At 41.9% G+C, this 16,858-nt stretch overlaps 1 long non-coding RNA gene across 1 annotated transcript; it reads left to right on the top strand.

The window, feature by feature from the left end:
- The first annotated feature begins 2,981 nt into the window (after positions 1-2,981).
- On the top strand, positions 2,982-16,842 carry LOC310671823. Its single transcript, XR_014508230.1, has 3 exons — positions 2,982-3,407; positions 14,464-14,528; positions 16,572-16,842. It is a non-coding gene; the product is annotated as an uncharacterized lncRNA (long non-coding RNA).
- The last annotated feature ends 16 nt before the right edge of the window (positions 16,843-16,858 follow it).

The following is a 16,858-nucleotide window of genomic DNA, read 5'->3' on the forward strand; positions in this document are numbered from 1 at the left end:
TTGTACACTGAGACAGCACTTGGCACTGGTGATAAAAGCTGTGCTCTGATTTAAGCCTTTATAAGGGCAGGAGTTAAATGGAAATGTCTTCTGAATCAAACTGACATTAGCAATGTCTAAACATTCCCCCCAGAGATGCTGCTCTTGATGACACTGCTGCAGTGCAAAGCTATGGAAGGAGCTCAAGTCCCTAAGCCAAGGAATGGCTGTAAAAAGAGCACATCAAGGAGAATTTGCTTCAAAGGGCAGCAATCTGGTTCACAAAGAAAGGAGTGTGGCAATGTGAGCTAAAAATGTACCGTCCGTGGAAGAAAGGACAGTATTGGGTTTTCGTATTTTATTTTAGACATATTTTTCATTCCAACATTATAGATCACCATAACAGGAACACCACATTTCTTCTTTGAGATGTTTGTCCGATGTGTAATAATATAGTAGAACTTACTCAACCAGTCCTCCTGAGATGAAAGTTATAAAGCAAAATGTGCAGGTACCCTTTTAAGCAATTTCTGCGAGATGAGCTGGTTGTTCCCATCTTTCAATATTTTAGTGCAGCCAAAGTTGTGATTGATGAGTGAGTTTAGACACCAAACTACAGGAATCCCTGAGGTCCTGAAGAGCTCACATTTCCCCTTTCCTTTTGTGTACTTTTCTTTCTTGCTTTTGTCTCAGTTTCTAATCCTTGGAATCCCTTCCCAACTATCTAACAACCAGAATTCATCTTTCATGTGGTGGGTTCATTTGAGATCAGGTACCCCGTATAAGTTGCTTTCTTCCAAAACTCTGGAAAAGGGCTTGTCTCCTGCTGTGAAAGAGCTACAGTCAAAGCACTCATTAAGAATTCACTGTATAATTAACTTAAAATTACAATGGTAGACATGTATACTCAGAAGTAAGTCTATGTGTGTTTAATGTGGCTTACTCCCAGGTAAATGGGTACACAATTGCAAAATCAAGTAATTTCAACACACATCAATAATAAAACAAACATTATAATAAACATTATAACATTTTAAATCCTGTTACTTACTGGTTTTTCCATTGGGACAGAACTTTGGAAAGTGGGAGCAGATTTTGTTTTTTTAACTGAGCAATTAGGGAAAAAATAGTTACTCTCTGCTTTTCCTTACAATTTTACCTATAAAAGTAAGGTAGTAAAACTTTTTTAAGATAAAATTTAACAATCTCCCACCCATAGTGGCTACAGGCCTAAGGTAAGTCTTCTTAGAAATTAGTCCTCTGTGCACACTAACCGGAGGGTAAGCACGATTGAACACAGATGACACTTATATACCTAAAACATGTAATATTCTGGCCAGATTAAGACTGGTTGTACTAATTTGTGATGGGTGGGAGCAGAAGAACGTGGCCCTATAGTACAAAGATGGATCACCCTGGTTAAAGGAATCAAAATTTGATGCCTATGATACAAGCACTAAGTCCATTTTCCAGCCATTTTATATCTCCTTCTATATCTTTGCAACGGCCAGGTGAAGAGGGCCAGCCCATTCATGAGGCAGACTGAGGCAGATGCCTCAGGCTACAGAATCCAAGGGGCACCTCTGTGGGCACAGGCCCGCCACCGCCACCAGGAAAACGAAGAGAAGCAGCAGCAGCACTTTCTGGGTTCCAGTGAGATCCTGCAAGAACCCTACAAAATCATGAAGAGGCCTCCCTCTGTGTGATCTCATGTCACTCTCATGAGATCTCACAGGTTTCTCTCTAGATCTTGCTGGAACCCAGAACCCAGCCTGGTAAGCGAGGTTTCAGAGGGGGCAGCAAGGCGACACAAAACGGGATTCAAGCAGTGAAGTGGGGCAGGCTGCCCCTGCAGGTGAGGTTGAGATTCAGTAACTGGCCCAAGGCAGGACGTATTTTATGTTTTTATCTTGTATTTTTTGTGTTTTGAACCGGCCTGAGATCTGCGGACGGAGGGCGCTATATAAATTCAATAAACACATAAGTGACGAGTCGGTGAATTTAAAATGTAAAACAAACTGTTCAGGGTCTTTTCGTTATCAAGGTTGGCAAAATGTTTTTAGTTTTTGTTTTGCTGATACTTATGTGTGCAATGTATTTTTAGTAGTCCACTAAACCTTATGCCATAATAAATTTATTAGTCTTCAAAATGCTGCAGGACTTACTCTGTGGTATTTTATTTCGTGCATTCCTGGGGGGTGGCACCTTCTCCCCCACCCCCATCACATTAACCCAGTTTTAACAATAAGGTTTATCAAATGGGAATGTTCCTCTCCGCTAAGAGTCCTGTGGAATGACACCAAACTAGAATGCCAGAAGAACAGTCCTCTGTGCGATCATTACAACAACCAGATGGAGAATTTGGCTGTGTGTGGCCTGTGTAAAAGAAAAGTGGGACATTTCAAATATTGTCCCATTGTGCCAATTCTTTTGAAACCGTACATTTGTGCTGCAGTGTGGTTCCTGTTTCTTATTATTGTAAAATTGACATTCTTCCCTTTCTGAAGTATTTCCCTCATAGATGGATGCAAATGAAAATATTTCATTAGAATGGGTCATCAATCATCTATCCTTGCTCTGTTTCTCCTAAAAATCACGTGAGCCAAGATTGATTTCCTGATAGCCCTTGTTTATAGGACTGTGTAGGTGACCCATTATACCAAAGAAGAAAAGCTGAGATATAAGCATTCTCAAGAATCATGCCCAGAGCTATTGAAGGAGAACAGAACGAATCCTCAAATCTGAATTCATTCTCTTTTGAATCCAGCAATGGTGATTTTTGCTCATAGATGCAGGCCTTGCCAAAAACTTTTCAGAGACTGGTTTATTCCAGCAAAACTATTTCTTTCATCAACATTTGTTTCTCAACATAAGCCAAATGCCTCTCATATTTTTCCACTTTATGGAAACAATTCTTGGTGGGTAGTAAAGTGCATGAGTGTTGTTTTAACAACTAGTCACATTCAGAGAATGGCATTTCTTTCACTTCTGGTTTTTGTTTACATTTCATTTTCAGCAATGAGGACTAGTTTTTACCCCCAGCTGACACAGGTCAGTTTGAATGACAGCAGACTCACAAACACAATCATTTATGTATCTATGTAGGAGTAAGTCCCATTTACTTTAGTGGGGCTCCTTTTAGCCTCAGTGGGTCAGACATGAAGGCCGAATGGAAATGATTCTCTGAAATTTCATAAAGCCAACTTCAGCTCTGTAAAGTCAAGTATTTTGTGAAGATGGGAGAAAACCGACAAGGGGCAATCTATTTGCACTATAGGAGTTCACCGATCTTTTGGGGTCAATGGGTATATTTGAAATTTTAAAAAGTGTCATGAGTACCAGTTACAAAATGGCTGCCATGGGGTGGGTGCATGACACAAAATGGCTGCCACATCTAGAAGAGCAGAGAGAGCCACAAAATGGTGCAGGTATTCTCCCCCTACACTGTCCCACCATCAATCCCGCATTGATGGGAAAATGGCATCTATTTCTGCACACAGAATGAAGCTCTTTTTTTCTTTTCTTTTTTGCTACGTCTCAAAAAGACAAAATTCCGCAAGGAAGCAAAGCCCATGCCTAATAATGGCATGTGTTCATTAATTTATTACTTAGACCAGAGTAAGTGGCAGCAAAAAGCAATGCACTCTAGAAAATTATCTGACCTGATTTTTCATAAACTAATCTCCCCCTATATTTGAAGGACACCTTGGCTGTCATTCAGGGCTTTGCATGCCAAAAAGAAAAGGAGCTGAATCAGCAGGAGATTCTGAACAGAAAAATTAGTTTGTCCGTGTTTTCAAAAACAAAAACAAAAAAACCCCAACAAACAGACAATTTACACAGTTTGCAGTAACAGCGGTCGCTTGCCTGGATGGCAATTAAACTGGCTTGTTCAATTGGCATTTTTAAAAAGGCAGACGACAATGGTCTGTATGTTGCAAACACTCTTGAGCTTCACTGGGAGACGGACAAAGATGGCCCTTTTGTGTTTCGAGCTAAATGCCATCAAAGGGCCAGTCGCCACAGTGGGTCTCTGCATTCAGACCACTCTTTCGGGACAAGCCATGTGTTACCTATCGCAGGCTTTCTCCAGCAGAGTGCTTTGAAGATTATTATTCATTACTTTTGTGTCCAAGGAGCTGAGTGTAGCTTACATGGCGGCGTATGACAAATAACCCATTTTCTCCTCTCAAAAGCTGTGCGTGAGGTAACTTGGGATAAGAGATGCCAGCAACCAAAGCCCATGCAGTTAAAAAAAGAAATCATGCCTGTGTACCAATCTGAATGAACCATCTCCTGGCAATGGGAGACCTGGAAGCGGACAGTTCAAGTCCCCATTGCTGCAAGGAGCTCGGTGGGTGAAGCTCAGGCCTGTCCCTTGGCCTAATTTACCTCATGGAGTTGTTGTGAGGAAAAAATGGGGAGGAGGAGAACTACATGCACCATCCTTCATGGGATGATCCCAGATTCTAGCATTAGGAGATAAAAGGGAGAGAAAAACTCTGTTTGCACACCATGGGGATTTTTTCGTCCCCCTAAACTAAAAAGCCCTAATTTGGTGGCCGTCGCCACATCTTGTGATAGCGAATGCCATGGTTTAACTATGTGCTGAACCTTAGTGGAGCGAGGTGAAATATAGCTATACTAAAAGGATGAGGGGGGAAAGCATAACTGTTCACCAACAATATGTAATCACATGATTATGCTAATGATGTCATCTGTGAAAGTGTGTCCTTTTGACATCCATCAGACTTCAGCAAAAAAAGAACATGCCTTGCATTATAGATAGCGTAATTCATTGCCTCATGACTTAAATGTAGGATACCCTGATCTAGACATCTGGGGTGATCCACAGCCCTCTTTTTAAATGCAGCTCAAATTACTATAATTTTCTACCTGTCTCCTGCCATGCTCCTAAATATACTGGATTTTTTCCACAGTACTTTAATGAGTAGCTTAATCAGAGAGGTATAATTTACTAAGATTCAGAGGCGCTCTCTGCATACACATGAAAAACTTTTTTTAGTGTTGCATTTATTTCTCTTCATGTTTACCTGATAGCCTGGGTTGTTTTTTGTTTGTTTGTTTTTGTATAAAAAAGGGCTTCATTCCCCACCCATCATAATGCAGCCCATTACATTTCAGTGTAGTTGTATCAGCTTGCCCTCTGAACCACTATTCCTCATAATATCTGGATGTTTTTAGGGAATAAACATCATTTAAGTGTTTGGCATTCCAGACTTACCCCTGCATTCCCCAAAAAGGTTTTGAACTCAAAGTACGCTTGCCATTAAGATCCAAATATCCAGAAAAAACCAGCTCTCTTCATGGATTATTTTTTTTCCCTCAGAAGATGGGAACTGAGTTGTGTATTTTGTATGCATACGTGGCTCTTAGGGTACAGAACATTGCTGAAGATAAGCAATTTTGGGTCTGGTTGGTACATCGATGGTGGATTGGCCAGGGAGTTACATACATACTGCCTTGGGTTTCATGATGGAGAAAATAAAATATTTAGTTTTGTGTGCCTTTTCTGTAAAAGTCAATTTTAGGTTTCCCTGGTGTGTGGGTGTGGCTGTTTTAAAGACCTAAACCTGAGGAAAAGGACTGTAAAACCATTCTGGGAATTGTAGTTCTGTGAGAGGAATGGGTGTCTCCTAAAAAATTGAAGCACCCTTCATGAACTACACTCTCCAGGATTCCTTGGGGGAAGTCATAGCTGTTTAAAGTTGCATGATACTGCTTTAAAAGTACAGTCCAGATGGGGCCTATGTTTCTGTTAGTGCTAGTTTTTGTTTGCGTTTGCTTATTTCTTTAAGATCCAGACTCAATGAAATTTTCAGTGCTCCCTTGACGTCCACATACACAGATTATGGGGATCCAGGGCTCACAAACTCTTAAAATATGAATATAAACTCTGCAGCATCTATGGAGTTCAAATAATTTTGCAAAAAGATAGAACCTAGGGGTGCTATTTTCATGCATTTCAAGCCCTTGAGTAGCCACATCCTGTTTGTGTGGAAGAGAAAACAAAAGTTAAACTTTCAGTAACCTTGGAGTGTCGGGGTGGGGGAATAAGAGTTTAGCATTTGGAATAATAGTCATCCCTTAAATTCATCCATGGCAACTGACCACAGGCTTATTCACTGTTTTGGGAAAGTGTCTGCTTTACCAGCAAACATGCACACATATACCAACCCTTTACAGTAGATTTTGGGGAGGAAGGGGAGGGGAGGTTTCATTGGACAGTGACTTAGTGACTTAGTTGGATTAACGGATAGGGAAGAAATTTGGCTTGGTTGGGATTTTAAAGCAAAACTACCTAATCTGTACTTTCCCAAGCAGTATGCGAACCGGAGTACAGCAATCCTTTGAAATTTGCTCTTCTCTGAATTTTGTGATACAGTTGTCCGGCCAAATAATGAGTACAAAATGTGTATATTCAGGGAAAGTGTGTATAAAAAAAATTGTATATTGATGAAAATAGCATATAAAATGCATTATATTAGGAGAAGTAGTTTGCAAAGATGCATATAACAGATAAATTTGCGTACCAAAATGTGTCTATTATGAGAAATCTGCACTAAAATACGAATGAATTTCCATGAGGAATTTTACAAAACAAAAATTGCAAACTGATGCAGGAATGTGAGGGACTGAATTTAAGACTAGAGAAACAAGAAACTGAGAGAGAAGCTGACATTGAGAGATTTGTCCATCCTTGGTGGGATTCAAGCCTGAGTCACGAAGCAGCTTCCCAACATCCTCACAGAAAATGCCCAAAAGAATGGTCTCCTGTGAGCCATATCATGTCCCCAGAAAATGCTGAGGAAAAATAAAAGCCACATCCTTTGTGTGCTTTGTGGGACTAAGTGGTAGGTAGTGGGGGCTCAATATGCATGAGTCTGGATTTTGACCTCTCCCTAGCTTCAGGAGGAACTATATATATATATATATATATATATATATATATATATATATATCATTAGGGGCAAGAGCATTGAAACCTCTGCCCAGCAAATAATTTATTCCTCCGTCTTCTACACTGAAGGCTACACAACTTTGCTTTATTCCTTCTGAGGATGCAAAGTTTTTATGTTTGACGCATCAGTGTTTTTAAGAGAACATTCCAAACCACTTCTTCTTCTGTTTTACAACCACTGATAATAATCACCACTAAACTGGTCTCCAGAGAGGAGAAGCCTTTATGTCATAACTTTGCAGGAAAGGCTGACACTGCTCACAGTATTTAACCTTGCTGGGGCATATTTGTTTAGCCTGTTGTACAGTTGTGCTGTCTGTGACCCTTCCTAGACTTTGGTTGGCCATTAACAGCATGTCTATTAACCCGCTCCATCCTGTGTTGCTTTGATAATCAAACTACGTTTCCTTACGCCTCCCCACTGTGGAGTCATAGCTCAAACACTGGAGTACCATAGACATCTATCTCTATGGTAGAAACCTAAGCTAGGAACATAGGAACCTGCCTTAAACCATTGGTCAACCTAGCTCAGCACAGACCTCAGTGACTGGCAGTGGTTCTTCAGGGCTGCAGACAGGGTTCTCTCCCAGCCTAAGCATTGACCTACCACTGGGATATATTTCTTCCCCCAAATTAACCTGCTTCAGTCCAGCTAAAGTCTGTCCAAGCTGCCAGTTGCCTATGACCCGAAACAGGACCCAAATAGTGCCTCCCCTGCCTGAAAGAGCTCCCCAATGGCAAACGCATTCCCCTAAGGCAGTGGGTCACGGGCTTAACTAGGCCCACCACCATGCAAGGCTGTTTCAGCCTAAGGCCAACAAAATATTGCAGTGACTCCATGAAGCAGGTCTTATCACCTTGCTGCAGGGCAGGTGTGGTCTTGCTAACTGTTGCAGGAATTTACAGGCACAAACAGATGTGTGTGTGTGGGATTTCTTAATAAGAAAGTTACTGAATATGTTCGTGATTGATTATAGGAGTTGGAACGAGCCACTGTGTATTGAGAGAACATTTACTGCAGTTACTTTTATATAAGAACTAGTTTATAGAGGAGGCTGTAGTACCTGACATTGCAAGTAGAAGATGCCATTTGCAAATGCCACCTTCTCTGAAATGCTTCTCTGAAAGTTCTACCTTTTGTGGGAATTAAATTCTAGTTCCCATTTAGCAGAGTATGCAGAAGACAACCCTGGGTCACTTGACCCTTTAATTAGTCCTCTTTTCTCCCTCCTATAAAAATGACCCAAGACACCCTCTTTTAAGGTTTAAAGAACATAAAACTTTTGCTTAGTGTACTTGCATTTGCAGATTAAATATACAGTGGTACCTCTGGATACGAATGGGGTCCGTAAGATGCAACTGCACATCTGTGCATGTGCGGGTCCCATTTCGCCGCTTCCGTGCATGATCATGACGTCATTTTGAGCGTCTGTGCATGCACGAGTGGTGAAACCTGGAAGTAACGCACTCCGTTACTTCCAGGTCGCCGCAGAGTGCAACCCGAAAATACTTAACTTGAAGCTACTTCAACCCAAGGTATGACTGTAGAGTTATTCAGCTCTCGCAATTAACCCTTTACATATGCATTTTTGCTCTATGTTGGTTTTATATTTTATTGCCCATCAACAGCCAGCATCTGCTCAGCAGAATGTGTAGGCACACAAGTCACACTCCTCCACTATGGTGAGACGTGTTGTGTTTCTGTTTTAATTATAGGAGCTATTTCCAAACTTGTGTCTATATGTGTAAATTAGCATATGCAAATCTATTGTCCCTTTTTGTACTGATGCACGTCCTCATTTTTTTCGTGCTACATCTCTGACCACCCTACAGTCCATTATACCTCCACATTCTTACTTGTCTCTCAGCCTAACTTCAGTGTGGTCAGTGTGATTAAAGAACCGCACAATCCCCATGCACACCAGCCTAAATTCCATAGAGGATTTAAGGCTGATTTGTGGCTAAGGAAGCAAACACAGATTTTTAGTGATATCGAATAAATAACTAGGTCTGCTTTCCTAGATCTCATCCCAAGGGAGTTTCAGTGCCATACATGCAACTATCAAAAATCCACCTTTCTCTTCTGGAGCTCAGAAGTTATCACGAACCATGATGAAAGTTGTTTCCATGTGTGGAAAAACCTTTCTATCCCTAGCAGAAACACCAGTATGAAAAAGGAGCAGAATATTTGCCCTGATTCAAAGGGTTTTGTAGGGCGCATTCACAGCATTTTTTAATGGGATTTTAAATGCCTCCTTTAAAATGTTAACATGGGTCCATATGAAGCTGTTCTGAACAGTTATTACATCAAAAGGCGATGCTATTAAGCTCCAGTTATGTCATGGGTCAAGGAGTAGGCCATAGGTGTCAGCTAGATTAAAGGACTCTGGAATTTAGTTGATGCTCAGCTGAGAAAGAGCACAGATCAGACAAGAAGCAGCTTATCAACAAAAAGCAAAAGAAAGGAACCAATAGGAGACAGATTGTTCAAAAGGAGGGATTGGCAGCTTTTCCTGTATAAACAGAAATCATTTTGTTGGCTTCTTCTACATATAAATTCTGGATCTGACCTTGCAAACTCTACACAGTTTGAGTAACATGTTCCACTGAAAACTGCCTCCTCCTCCCTTTTGTCTCTTCATGAGCTCACTAATGGAAGCTCCACTCCCAGGGCTAATGGCAACCAAGGGCCCCACAATTTTCTTCAGGAGTGTAACTGGGAAAGACACCAAGTGGCCATGGTCCAGATTCTTATCTGAGGCCCCACAAGCTATTATTAAGGGGGTGGAAATAGACACATGACCAGATTCACACATTTAACAGCAGAGCTAGTTTGGGAATAGGCTGCTGATTGTATCCCCCATGCAGGGAATCTACACAATCATGTAACAGTACATACTTCCTAGTTACAGAAACCTAGGCACTCAACAAAGGGTCCGAGGACTCCAGCAATAACATTCTTTCCAGACTGGATCACCTCAGCATGCAAGTAATAATAAAAGAACTTGAGTTAGAATGCTCCCAGGGATTGGGGATTGGGTGTGTGTGTGTAAAGAACTAAGTCTGGGCAATGTTTCAAGAGGAAATCTCTGGAGAATGGGATGTCAGGCTAAATGTGTTGAAAGAGTCGAAGAGAAGAGGAAAGGACAGTTGGGTCTGTAGTGGGAATTTTCTCAATTGACATTTGGAAGAGGGAGAGGGATGACGGCGAATAGCTAGGTGGAAATGGGTTAGGGAGATGACTAGTTCTGGTTGCGTTCATCCCAAACTTCAGTTTACTGTGAATGTGGTTTCAACCCTCTGCTTTGCTGTTAATCCTGGGAAATTCTTAGTGAAACATCTGCTTAAAGGGTTTGAACACTTACCCATGGTTTGGTCCCAACAAGACTGTGACAAAAAAATCTCATACACACTGGGGGGGGGGGGGAGCAGGCCAGAAAGAAAGCCAAGCTGGCAATTTCATTCTTACTTGGGTTATTCTTTGAGCTTGGTCCTAAAACTCTCAATCAGTTAGTCAACAGAGCCAACAAAGGAAGGACAGTAGCTAAGATGCAGAGCATGCTGGTTGTAATACGTTGCTGGACTTCATCCATACTTCCAGACCACAGGCTACAGCAAAGCTGATGGCCCAAACCACAGTAATGCAAGAGCAATTTTCTTTATATGTTTGGGTGAATCACCCACCTACCCATCACACCTGACCTATTTGCACATAGTATATAATTCTGCTAGCAATTCCAGGACTGTGTCAGATCTCTTTGTGGAACATAGATTTTTATTTTCTCTTTGCTGTACCTCGGTGCAGTAAAACTGGGGAATGAAGTGGATTTTCTGTTGAGCACAAAATATGGCTTAAACATCCAGTTCAGTTTTTAAAGTGCTATGCTGGACTCGAGTACGCCATACTTGATCTAGATGGCATGCTCTCTTTGGCTTAGCCTCATCAAAGAGAATTGGGATCTTTTCTCATGAAGAGCAACATCTTCAGCATATTAAAATTAATTCTGTCTGAAATGAGTCCAAAGCAAAAGCACTTTAGGGCATACTGACAAAAATAGTTGCCCTGAAACAACCTCAGAGAAATCAGTGTTCTTCAGAATTACACGTCAATTGATCTGTAGCCGCAAAGAATTGAGAGTCCTCCAATAAAACTCTTTTTTAATTCAACGGCGCCTATACTCTCACAATCAGCTGATGTTTATCTAGTATGCTCAAAAGCTCTTTCCATTCTGATGATTATCTCTGCTAGATGTTCTGCTAGTATCCACTGCCATACATATGACTGTGCAGTGTTATCTACTCTGGGAACAGGGATGGCACAACTGGGGACATGAGCATTCTTCATGCAATGCACATTTCTTCAAATGCATAACATTACTTGAGCTCGTATTCTTCCCATATCCATTTTGAGACCCCTAAGTTGGCATTAGTCATGACCTGGCTGGCCACATCAGGATTCAGAAGCTATGTAGCTTCCGGGAAATGTGACCACGATTCCTTTGCAATTTAATATAGCAAAGAATATCTGGTTAGGTAGGTAGATAATCCTGACTCCTGCTACTGCTTGTATGAAAGGGGTGGGAGGCATCACAGTAATTGTTTCTGGAAGGAGGCAGGGGCCAGCTCCCACCTTACGCTTCCCAGAACATGCTTTCTCTCTCTCTCTCTCTCTCTCACTCTCTCTCTCTCTCTCTGTGTGTGTGTGTGTGTTGCAGTTCAGACCCACAAAGGAGATCAACAGAAGACTCACGATGAGTAAGGAACATTCACCGCCTCCAGGACAGGCAGATCTTCTGTCACCCTTGCCTGCTTCTGTAACAGAAGTTGAAATTGCATTGATATGAATGATGAATGGTATATAAATACAGCAAGTGTTGTTGTAGTTGTTGTTTTCCGAAATGCCATCCACATGAATTCTTTAATACACTGTGAGGTTTGCATATTCAAGACCCTAGTTGCAAACTTTCTCAAATCTGCCAGTACAGATTGACAAAATTTACTGTGTTCCCAGCACTGCCTTATAACCCAAGGTTTCATAAATATGCATGCCCATCAGATAATCTGTGTCTTTTATGATGAAGTCCTTCCGTTTTGGGGTTTGCAAAAGTCTTAGATCATGTGACTCATTCTGAAATGACATTAAAAAAAAAAAAAGCTGGGGTGGAAATTTGTATGAGAAACGATTTACCCATTCTTATTCTTCTTTCCGTAGGCAGTGTTTTGATGGGCTATATTTAACCTCTACCAAGAGCTTCATAATATTGCAAAAGATGGGACTTGTGGAATTAAAGGCTGTTCTTGGTATTGCAAATACAATTGTTGCAGTTATAGCACCTTTTGGTCCTCCAGAGGCAGCCATTTTGTAGCCTCCATATCCCTGGGTAGGATAAAGATTTACTGCAATTCCTCCAACTGGCTTTCTGTGGTTAAAAGGTTTACTAAAGCCTACTCTGGCCATCCCTTGCTTTACACAAAAGATGGTGCTATGGCAGATTGTTTCAGTGAACCCCTTGGGCTGCAACTAAAAACAGCTCTGGGTTGCAGCCAGGATGGTAAGCACAGCTCACGTTTCGCATAATTCTGGAACTTTTAACTTTACCGCCATTTCTCACTGCATGAAACTGCTGCCTGTGCTTATGGCTACGAATGGGTGAGTATGCCAATTTCAGTTTCTCTCAGTATCTTGTTTTTCCAATCTTAAATTCTGTTCTCCACATTTCCACAGCAGCAAGCAATTTAAAAAAAAAGTCTGCATTTTATCAGCATTTTAGTGTGGATTTCTCTTCATATACACATTTTGCATGCGATTTTGATTAATATACACATTTTTGCAATTTCCCCTAATATAATGCATTTATGTATGTTAGTTTCAGAAATATATGCATTTGTATCAACACTTTGTCCTAGTACGTGCATTTTTGTACATGTGAGTTGGCTGGAGAATGGCACTGCAAATTCTGAAGAATGAATTTTGAAGGACGGCTGTGTTTCAGAAATTGCAAATTATGCTGTTCACCTTGAAATGTAAACCAGATCAAATTTTTCCACTACCCCTATAAATGTCATAATGTCCTTGGCTTGCCTGCTGTAGCCGATGACTGGCAGGAGCTGCCAGCTTGGTGATGAGCCACCAGGTCTACAGGCTGCAGCATCTCCATGGGCAGGGAAGAAGTCCAAGTACTAGTTGTCTTCCCTGTCTCTGCCTTCTGCTGATTCCTGGCTTTATCTCCTGGCTCAGGCCTCTGGCATGATTCCCGGTTCCAACTTGACAGCTACCTCTGACTCACTGGTTTTATGCAGTGGTGGAAGCACTCTTGAGTTGAGGATTGTATGGTCTGCCGAGTCCTCTGGAGTTGACCCTGAGAGAAGCCCAACCAAAGAATTGGGTGGTGGTATCAAGGCACTTCATTCTATCCCATTAGTACAATCCTTCTGTGTGTCTAATTGGCAGGTTGGGCAGAGCTCTCCTAAACAGCAGCTATGTTGAGCAGAGCATTCATAAAACTAGTAGGGGCCTTGTCCTTGTGAGCAGCAGATCTTGGCTGCTCATAATCTCGTGGATCTTGCCACTTTATTTCATTTCTTATGAATACAATAATTTACGTCACAGTCCCAGTTTCCAGAAACTGAAGCTCAGATCAAGAGGAGTTAAAGACACACCAAGTAAGTGCTGGGAGGACAGACACGCCGTCAAATATCGCTTCTTCCCAGTTTAGTAGGCAGAACATCTTGCCACTCAATGTGGCTATGGGGGAAGATGGAATTGTCATTATCAATGCCGTCTGGTGGTCACTATTAATGTTTTGCATGACCCAATGCAAGCCACAAAGTGGTTGTGGAACTGCATGGCATTGATTCAGAGAGATCAGAGTATTCCCCCTAATGCCCCAAGGGGTAGTTATACTTTTAAGAAGCACCCAGGGAGGACAGCTCTTTTTGAACTAAGCAGTAGGCAAAAACATGCAACTTGTGATCTGCTCTCATAGGGACAAATGAGTGGGAAAGTGACTAGCCTTTCCCTGCAATTAAATTGTCTCATAACCTAATCATGATCACGACTGGGCTGGTAACTAATGGGTTGCTGTTTCTCTGAACTGGGCTGTGCCCACAACTGAGCATTGCCACAGAGAAACTCTCGGAAGAATGCTTACTCTAAGCATCTGGTTTTCTGAATAAATGGGACGCTGTTGGCATTGTCTTGAGGTCATGACAAACTGGCACTGCATCGTAAACAGATACTTTGTCCCTGCCTCACCCCTTCCCTCCTCCACATTTCCTGAATGGATCACCGGGGGGGGGGGGGGGGTTGGTAGCAGAGTCTGGAGGGGAAGTGTTATTGCTAAGCAGATTCTGCAGAATACGTTTCCAAACTCTTTAGTAACTTAAGCTTTCTGTACTGAAAACAATCTATAGCAGAAGAAGGTGTCTTTTTTATCAACAAGAACAGAAGTTAGGGGTTTGTTTGTTTTTTAAGTAATTCAAGATGTGTACTACTTTTATAGATCTCCTGAGGATTTCAGCTGTTTGTTCAGATGACATAAAACAGAAGAGGAAATAAATGCAAAAGGTTTGCAGCAACGGATCCTGAAAATACCTAAATCTGTTGAGAGAGAGAGAGAGAGAGAGAGAGAGAGAGAGAGAGAGAGAGAGAAGCTGAGGGCTGAACCAAACCAGCACTGGCAATGCTTAGAAAATAGGGCCTTCTATTAGTTTTATACAAAAAATAAATAAATTCAGATTCTCCAGTTATCATCAGAAAGTAAGGCTCACTCAGAGGACAAAATCAATACATAAAATGTTTGAATGCATTTCGCAAATCTGTTGTTTAAAATGTTAAAAGCAGTTGCAGGGATGCAGTGGGAAACTGATCAAGACTGCACCACCAATGGGAGAGCAGTTTTTTTTAACCCTTTCTCCTCTGCCACAGTCTCAGTGAACATCTCCCCACCCAAAAAGCTTCTATTGAGCCCAGACAGAAAGCTTCAATTCATTTTAATTTTATTATATGTAAGTTATTTCATTATTTATTGGCTTTAAATTGTAAAATGTGGTAGTAGATAAATTCCCTACCCTCCCTGCTAGTGGATACTGATGCCACTATTCTTCCTTCCCTCCTTCCTTCCTTCCTTCCTTCCTTCCTTCCTTCCTTCTGTCCTTTCTTGCTTGCTTGCTTGCTTTCCAGCAAATTAACTTAAGCAATGCCAGAAGTGCCAACTTGGCCCCGTGACCAAGGGTGTCTGGGGCCGTGGGTGCCATGCAGTGAGCATAGCCCTAGCACCAAAATTTGTGGGTGTCCGGCCCCTTCATGGGGAATTTTGTGGGTGCTCAGGCACCCAGGGCCCCAGGGAGTTGGCACCTATGAGCAATGCTGGGTCCGTTGCATTTTAATATTCATTCTCTCTCCATAATGATACATCTACAACAAAAGGTATCCACCAACCAGACTCTAGCTGTTCTGCAACAAGCTGTAAACTCTAATGAAGCTTAAACTTCAAAGGGAAACAAAATCTAACAGCACGTCGAAATGGCTATTTATAAAGAAAATAACAATCTCTGTCCCATTTCCAAGGGACCTGGCTGACCTGCACACACTGAAATCTGAATGCTACTGAATCAAGGCAATTCCTGGTGGTACCTGCTGAAAGACTCAGGAGGCTGCTGCCATAAGAATATCGATCATAGTAGTGTCTGTCAGTCATCCTTTACTATTGAAATTATTATTGACCCAGAAACTTGCTAATTCGCATCCCCACACCCCTGTGTATTCCTAATTGTGGTGAAAGCGCTCCTCAGCTGTCAGCAGAGATTTGATAAGGCAACTTGTTTTCATGGAACGCTTTGCTGCAATTTTAATGAAATGAGAGCTGTTAAAGTGGTTCAGTATAGCCTATTCTGCACAACCGGCACCAAATGAATCCAAGGACATCCCAAATAAGACGGGACAGGTGACAGATATGCAAAGCAAGACCGTACCTTTATGAGATGTGCAGAAAAGGGAATCCCAGCAGGCACAGCCGTTCTTACTCCGTGTGGCAAAACCCACTCACTGGCATTGACTTTAGGATCCTTGTTGATCTTTCAGTCTAGTCACTCTGTGTGGGGGTAAGCTTTTTCCGTGCCACAGGAATATGGTGATTCCCAATCCCATACACCGTAGGGTACAATCAAACTGAAAGCTGCTATCTTTCACCAGAGAGCCAAGCAGGTACTTGGACTGTCAAGTGGAAGACTTGGCGCATGGGATTAGGCCATTAGTCTGCAATGCTTTGCTAACCACTGTTTTGCGAAAGTAACACCACAGTTTCCAGCAGCCTTAAATCCAGACTCTGACTCATGAGGCCATCACAGCATTCGAGCAATAAATCATCTAGTAATTATGCCAATAACTGTTCCTGTTTGGTACACTAAGCAAAACAAATCCTTTGTTACGTTTTCTCAGCACTGTGGTGCAAAAATAACTTGCGGTCTATTCTTGACGTCTGCTCCTTTTCACATGCAATTCTTTCCATCTTCTCTAAATGCTACAACTGGGCATCATTTCTAGAGCACTTTCTGCTTGCCCTCACAACAACCTTCTGAGAACGGGTCACTATCTTTTCTCATTTTACAGATGCCAAACAGAAGTGGAGAGAGAAAATAACTTTATCACGGTAACTCAAGATGACAAAAGTAGCTCTTGAATCCAAGTCCCATATCCACCTCTGCCACTCCAGCTCCTGGACCTTCCTAGAAGAAGAAGAAGAGTTTGGATTTGATATCCCGCCTTTCACTCCCCTTCAGGAGTCTCAAAGCGGCTAACATTCTCCTTTCCCTTCCTCCCCCACAACAAACACTCTGTGAGGTGAGTGGGGCTGAGAGACTTCAAAGAAGTGTGACTGGCCCAAGGTCACCCAGCAA

This window comes from Podarcis tiliguerta (assembly GCF_965153285.1).
Source record: "Podarcis tiliguerta genome assembly, chromosome: 2".
Classification (NCBI taxonomy): Eukaryota; Metazoa; Chordata; class Lepidosauria; order Squamata; family Lacertidae; genus Podarcis; species Podarcis tiliguerta.